This window comes from Suricata suricatta, chromosome 16, assembly GCF_006229205.1.
Source record: "Suricata suricatta isolate VVHF042 chromosome 16, meerkat_22Aug2017_6uvM2_HiC, whole genome shotgun sequence".
Classification (NCBI taxonomy): Eukaryota; Metazoa; Chordata; class Mammalia; order Carnivora; family Herpestidae; genus Suricata; species Suricata suricatta.
In genome coordinates, this window is record NC_043715.1 from 55,439,905 (window position 1) to 55,447,179 (window position 7,275).

The 7,275-nt window shown below is 49.2% G+C and overlaps 1 long non-coding RNA gene across 1 annotated transcript in view; it reads left to right on the forward strand.

Moving 5' to 3' along the window:
* LOC115280114 overlaps positions 1–7,052 on the forward strand; it is a 7,864-nt gene extending 812 nt beyond the window's left edge. The window contains exons 2-3 of the long non-coding RNA XR_003903653.1: positions 6,558–6,776; positions 6,871–7,052. This is a non-coding gene — a long non-coding RNA (uncharacterized LOC115280114). The remainder of the gene's footprint in view (positions 1–6,557; positions 6,777–6,870) is intronic.
* Positions 7,053–7,275: the final 223 nt, after the last annotated feature.

Genomic DNA, 7,275 nt, shown 5'->3' on the forward strand with positions numbered 1-7,275 from the left:
TGGGCGCCGCCGCAGCCCGGAGTCTGTGCCCGCGGGCTCCCTGCAGGGGCGGGGGCGGAAGCGTGGCCCCCGGCGGGGGAGGCGGGTGCCCACGCGGGCCGCCCTCCACGAGAAGCCGGCTCAAACCAGACAGGCCCAAGATGGCGGGTGCCATGACAGGAAACGCCTGCCCAAATAAGGAAGAAAAGGCGCGGAAACCCCGCTGCCCAGAGCTGCCCACCCCAAGTAACAAATAGCCCACCCCCTAGTCAGCAACTGCCAGTCACCCTTGGAAGCCCCAAGCCCAGGGCCCCCAGCTCGCTCTCTCTTTCTCTCTGGGGGTCTCTTACTCTCACATCTTGAGAGTGCACTTTGTTTTAGCAAACTGTCCTGGTGTGTCACTCATTTGCTGTGCTCTGTCCCTGGACTCTTTCTTGGGGGCCCTTCTGCAATCTAGGATGGGCTGGAGAGAGTCCCCAGGGCCCCCCGGGTCTCCCCAGTCCAGCCAGCTACACTTTAAAGGGGCCTCCCTTCCCCCAGAAGGGGCGCCCCGAGTACTGCAGCGCAGGAGAGTGGGTACCAGGGACCTGACCCTCCCCGCTCCCGGAGAGGAGACCCTGTTACCTCCCCTCGAGCCGAAGCCTGCACTCAACTCCCATCAAATAATGGGAGCCCTCGCGCCTAGCCCCGGCCTCCCTTAGAATCACGGAGAGCGCTTCCTTAACTCACGACTGAGTTGTTTCCCCCCAGACCCAGGGACAGGATCTGAGGGGGGAAGACTTGGGGAGGTGACCAGGCAGAGCCCAGGAGTCAAGCCTACGGCTGTTGTCCAGATTTCAATCCATGCTTTCTCCGTGGATCAGAGTGCCTGGAGATTTGCACATTCTCCCTCTCCCTACGGAGGAGGGAGGCACCCTTCCAAACAGCTTTCCTTTGTAAATGCAGATGTCTCTTACAAAAGGAAACGAGAACTCCTGATTTCAGACTTTTTCCTTTGTCTGCTGTTTCTTTAAAATAACTAGCCTAAAATAATCCTTAAGCCGTCGAGGCGCATTTGTCCGGTAACTAAATGCTCCCCTTCAGTAGGAAATGTTTATTTTCATAAGTAACTGCCAAACAGCTTTCCAAAGTGAATGTGTTCTTACGCTCCTATTAGCAGTTTATGAGAATTCTAATTCCTCAACGTTTTCACTGGAATTTGGTGTTGTCATTTATTTTTCTTCATGCTAGCCATTCTAGAAAATACTAAGTGGTTTCCCACTGTAAAATATGAAGTGGTCTCACTACAGTTGTCCTGCTGATTGGGATGCATGTGTAGGAGAGGAAAACTTTTTTCTTCCTTCTAGAGTCTTTGGCCGTCTAATAATTAAACTGACATAAGACAGATTAGGGGCGCCTGAGTGGCTCAGTGAGTTAAGCCTCTGACTCTTGATCTCAGCTCAGGTCTTGACCTCAGGGTCATGAGTTCAAGCTCCATGTTGGGCCTCATGCTGAGTGTGGAGCCTACTTTAAAAAAAAATAAGAAAGATCAATCACAGGAAAAAAGAAATTTAATTTCTTCATTACAGGAACCCCAAAGATATGAGGCTCAAAAACAAGCAAATGATGCCTATAGGCCATTCTGACTGAGAAAAGGGAGGAAGGGTTAGGGATTTAGAATTTCAAAAAGGAGGAAATAAGTTCCGCAGAAAAAAGGAAAGAGCGAGAATGTGGGCAAAGGTTTTCCATACAGACAGGTCAATCTTTCTGATAAAAAAAAATGATCTCTGGGGTTAGCTCTCTTCCTGATTGGGGCCGCCTTCTAATTTCTTCCTAGCAGTTACGTTAGAGGCGAAGTAGCATTATCTGAGTCTGCTGGGTCCTAAGTCCCTTCAGCTCAAAACAATCCACATGCAAAGTGATTTTTTTAATGAAATTTTTTTTAAGTTTATTTCTTTATCTTGAGAGAGAGTGAGTGGTGGAGGGGCAGAGAGAGAGAGAGAGAGAGAGAAGTCCAAGCTGGCTCTGCCCTGTCAGCGCCGAGTCCAATGTGGGGCTTGAACTCACAAACTGTGAGATCACGACCTTAGCCAAAACCCAGAGTAGGATGCCCAACAGACTGAGCCACCCAAGTGCCCCACAAAATGATTTATTTGACGTCACATATTCTCTCCTCCAATGAATAAAGGTATTTTGTGTGCATATATTTATATATACTTCGGAATATACTTCTCAAGTATGTGTGTGTGTGTGTGTGTGTGTGTGTGTGTGTGTGTGTATTCAGCCTCAAAAGTGAAGAAAATATTTACATTTGCAGCAACAGGATGTATCCAGAAGACACTCTGCTAAGTTACATAAGCCAGACACAGGAATAAAACAAAACAATTCTGTGTGTAATCACATAGATGTGGAACCCATAAAAAGTTAAAATCACAAATGTGAAGATTAGCATGTTTCTTGTCAGGGGCTGAGGGTGGAGTGAATATTGAGCTGCTGGTCAGATGGTACTCACTTAGGCAGGATAAGTAATCCCTGGAGGTCAGCTAGCCAGCCCCCCCTTTCTCAACTGCAGACCCCAACACTCAAAACCAAAATTAGGGGTGCCTGGGTGACTCAGTCGGTTAAGTGTCCGACTTGGGCTCAGGTCATCACCTCACACCTTGTGATTTTGAGCCCCGTGTGGGGCTTTATGCTCAGAGCCTAGAGCCTGCTTCAGATTCTGTGTCTCTGTCTCTGCCGCTCCCCTGCTCATTCTCTGTCTCTCTGTCTCAAAACTAAATTTTAAAAAACATTAAAAAAATTTTAATAAAACCATAAATAGACATGACCACTTCACACATGCTCTAACTGAAGCCCATTGTTCGTACTGCACTGTCTTTAGGCATCAATGAAGATGTTTTGAAAGACCAGAGCATTCCAACGACCCGGCAGATAATCCCTGATGGCAACAGAATGTCTGCAAGACTTCCTCTCCTTTGCTGCCCTAAGCACATAGCAGCCCGCACACATGACCACATGCTCCCTGCCTGCTCTCATGCAAGTGCCCTCCTGAACCTCTCCCTATAACGTTTATTTATTTTTTTGAGAGAGAGAGAGACAGAGCGAGAGCAGGGGAGGGGCAGAGAGAAAGGGAGGCACAGAATCTGAAGAAGCAGGCTTCAGGCTCTGCTCTGCGCTGTCAGCACAGAGCCCGACTTGGGGCTTGAACTCACGACGGACCACGAGACCATGACCTGAGCCGAAGTCAGACACTTAACCGACTGAGCCACCCAGGCGCCCCCGACCTCTCCCTATAAAACACTAGATGTCCATCCTGTTATCAGAGAGGCGAGTTGTTAAGGCTTGTGTCTGCCTCCTCTCTCCCAACATGAATTTCTCCCCTTTTCCTTTTCCAATCCCTGTCTCTTGAGTTACTGACTTCTCTTGTGAGGAGGTGATTGGAGTTATTTCAGCAACACTGTTGGCAAACCCAGCCAGGAGCTACCCTTCCATTTGTCCAGCCCTGGAGGGATTCCCTGGGTCAGAGTACTTGGCCATGGCGGTGCACCAGGGCTTACCTGTCCGTTTCCTGGGTTGGGAGCGATGCTAAATAGGTCAGTTACAGGTCTAATACACATCACCGTGGCTGTAATTAATAGTAGTGTCCTGTACACTTGAAATTCACTAGGAGAGAACATCTTAAGTGTTCTCCCCACACGTACACACAAATCTTAGCTATATGAGGTGGGGGATATGTTCATTAGCCTGACTGAGGTAATCATTTCACAATATATGTTTGTATTTACGTTTTAAAACTTGAGCAATGGGGCGCCTGGGTGGCTCAGTTGGTTAAGCAATCAACCTTGGCTCAGGTCATGATCTTGCAGTTAATGAGTTCAAGTCCCGCATCAGGCGTCCTGCTGACAGCACAGTGCCTGCTTTGATCCTCTGTCCCCCTGTCTCTCTGCCCCTCCTCTGCTCATGCTTTCTCTCTCAAAAATAAATATTTTATTATTTTTAAAATTCTTAATGTTTATTTATTTTTGAGACAGAGAGATAGATGAAGCATGAGCAGGGGAAAGGCAGAAAGAGAGGGAGACACAGAATCCAAAACAGGCTCCAGGCTCTGAGCTGTCAGCACAGAGCCCGACGCAGGGCTTGAACCCACGAACCGTGAGATCATGACCTGAGCTGAAGTCAAATGCTCAACCGACTGAGCCACCCAGGAGCTCAAAAATAAATAACTATTTTTAAAAATAATTTAAGAAATAAAACTTGAGCAACTACAGGATGCTGAATGGGTAGGCTCTCAAAGCACAGAACCTAGTAAGACAGAAAATTAGGCACCAAAACATACAGTTCTTTGCTCCCATGTATTGGCAGAGATGTTACAACCAAATGAAGGGGAGTTCGCTCCTTGGAGTTTCAGGTAGAGAACCGGCTACACCAGGCGGAGCTGTAACACAGAGGAAATGGTATTTGCAGCAAACAAAAGGGTCCCTGGGAGTAACTCCCTGGGCAGGGGAAAGTGGGCTCCTTCTACTCAGGGTTAGGCTGAGCAGTCAGAATGAGGAGTTTTGTCATCCCGTGGGAAGGCAGGCATCAGGCTGCACGAGTGTGCTTAGAAAACAAGCCCGTGCGTGCATCCTGTGTTTGGTTAATGAAGCTTGGTCTCCCAGGGCGGAGGCTTTAGCATTATGATGAAGCAAGGTAACCGTCAGACCAGGGGAAGGGTCTGCATGCTCGCAGACCCTGCGCCAAGTGAATGGAGCCTTGGGGCCCCTTGTCTCAGGAAAGGAATACAGGGCCCTGCAGACTTTTGAAACAGCACTGGAGGGGCGCCTGGGTGACTCAGTGGGTTAACTGTCTGACTTCAGCTCAGGTCATGGTCTCGCGGTCCGTGAGTTCGAGCCCCGCGTTGGGCTCTGTGCCGACAGCTCACAGCCTGGAGCCTGCTTCTGATTCTGTGTCTCTGCCCCTCCCCACTTATGCTCTGTTCTTCTCTGTCTCAAAAATAAATAAAACATTAAAAAAAAAAAGAAAGAAAGAAACAGCACTGGAAATGTGTATCCCTGATTTATTGTGTCTCATATGGTAAGGCTCGAGACTGGTACTTTCTGCCTTCCCTTTGTTCCCTTAAAATCCTGAACTACTGAGGGTTTTTCATCGCTCTGTAGTTCTGACACAGCCGAGGAAGTTTTGCAACAAGTATGCTAGGGCAAGTCGAGCCTGTGAGGCACAGATCACAGAAAACAGCAGGGGAATTAAAAAAAATGACTTCACTTTCTTTGGCTGGGGACCCCAGCTGACTCTTCCAAAGCCAGAGGAGCTGTACACCGAAACCCCCCTCCTCTGATCTGTTCAGTGCGGGGAGCGCCCAGGGTGCGGTGCGCTCTGCACAAGGCTTCAGAAGAGAAGGCATCTGAGTGGGGCCAGCGGGGAGCGCTCCAGGCTTCCGATCTCCCTGCCTAGGGGGTGGGCATGGCCGGCTCTGTCTTCCTAAGTCTGTGTAAGGGACAAGGGTGTCCTAAAATGTACCGCTTTGGCATACTGTTTTGAATTAAAAGTTATTTATGAAAGAGCAAATGCAAAAAGAAGACTCTGGCCTGCCCTCCTCCCCCATCAGTCTCCGGAAAGCAAGAAATCAGTCTCCGATGCGAAAGGTGCCCTCCCTATTCCAGGAGATAGAGAGACTCTTATCGCCAGAGGCAGAGAATTTAGAGCTGAGAAGTCTGTATAAACAAACCTTGTTACTTTCCACCAATTTACTTTTCCAGCCCAAATTCTCTTGAGAACTCCCTTACTAATTGAAGGCCCAGACATTAGTTCTCTTTTTTAAAAGAAACTTAATGTTTCTTTATTTTTGAGGGAGAGAGAGAGAGAGAGCATGAGCACGAGAGGGGCAAATAGAGAGAGAGAGAGAGACACTGAATCCCAAGAAGGCTCCAGGCTCTGAGCTGTCAGCACAGAGCCCAACACGGGGCTCGAACTCATAAACTCCGAGATCATGACCTGAGCCGAAGTTGGACGGGTAAGCCACTCAGCCACCCAGGAGCCCTGAGTTTTCTTTATCCTGTCTCTGCCTCACAGACTTCTGGTCAAGGAGACAATCTATTGACCAGCTAGCATAATCATAAATGTAAAGAAGACTATTCCTCCACAGCCGTCATTTTTACCCTAAGCACATAACGTAATTGCAGGGCTCTATGGCTCTTCTGCCCACTCTAAAAAGCGAGCCATTATTTGCATACGTGATGAAATTCCTGTGCGTCTGGGTAAAGCATATTCTAAATTACAGGGTTTCTTTGTAACAAGCTAGTTACAGTGAGTGCAACGGTGATGGCCATTGTGTAGGACGCTGTGAAACAGTGCTGATGACAACAGGCATTCCCGACCATGTTCTCACGTGTCCACTGTAGTATCAACATGTATCTCTGCTTAGAGCGGCCATACGACAGAGTTCTGATCAATGAGATAGAAAAAGGAGTGCTCGGATAGAGAAACTGAAGGACTCCATAAAAATCTGCTTATTGCTCCTTCTCCTGATTCTTTTTTGCCAGGACCTGCACCCCCCAACTTTATACACGCCTCATAACGCGTCGTGTGTGTCCTCCTTGCAGGAACAAGGACCTAAGGATTTCTTGGGAGCCTCGCAGCACAAGGGATAACACCTAAGGAGGGACCAGGCAGAATGACCAGAGGAAGTCATCACGTGCATATTCGAGGCCACCAAAGCTAGACGTCCGGGCCCTTGTCTTTGTTCTGACCGGTTCCTGGATGCCAGGGAGGGCATGTCAACCAGACCCCAATCCTCAGAAAAATTGCCAGGCCCCACAAAGGTAAGACCCTCTCTCCTTCCTTTCTGAGTCCCCCAGATACTGTGTGTACCTCGATACCTTCAGTAAACTCTGGTCTCCCCTCCTGCTGAAATAGGTTTGATTTGTATCCTGTGCACAGAGACCCTCCTGGCTGAGCCCGAGGGACCCCCTCGAGGGTCGTCGCACCCGGCCTACCTGCATCACCGTGGCACCCACGAAGGGACAGTCCGAGGAACGGTGACACGCAGCACAGCGTGGCCTCTGGGGAGCTGGTAAATTCCTCCTCTGGGAAAGCGAGTTGATTTAATGGTGTCTATTCTCCAGGGAAGAAGGGAAACCAGAAGAACTAGTCTGGGAACCTGTTCTTACTGCTCCCCACGCTGGATGACTTCATCCTGCTCCAGCACGCCGAGGGGAGCGATGGGCCCTGGGGCCCCCCCTCAGTTTCCCACGCTAGACCCTGGGAACCTAGACAACCGCTTGGGGATACTCCCCACTTTAACGGGCTCTGGGATTCTAA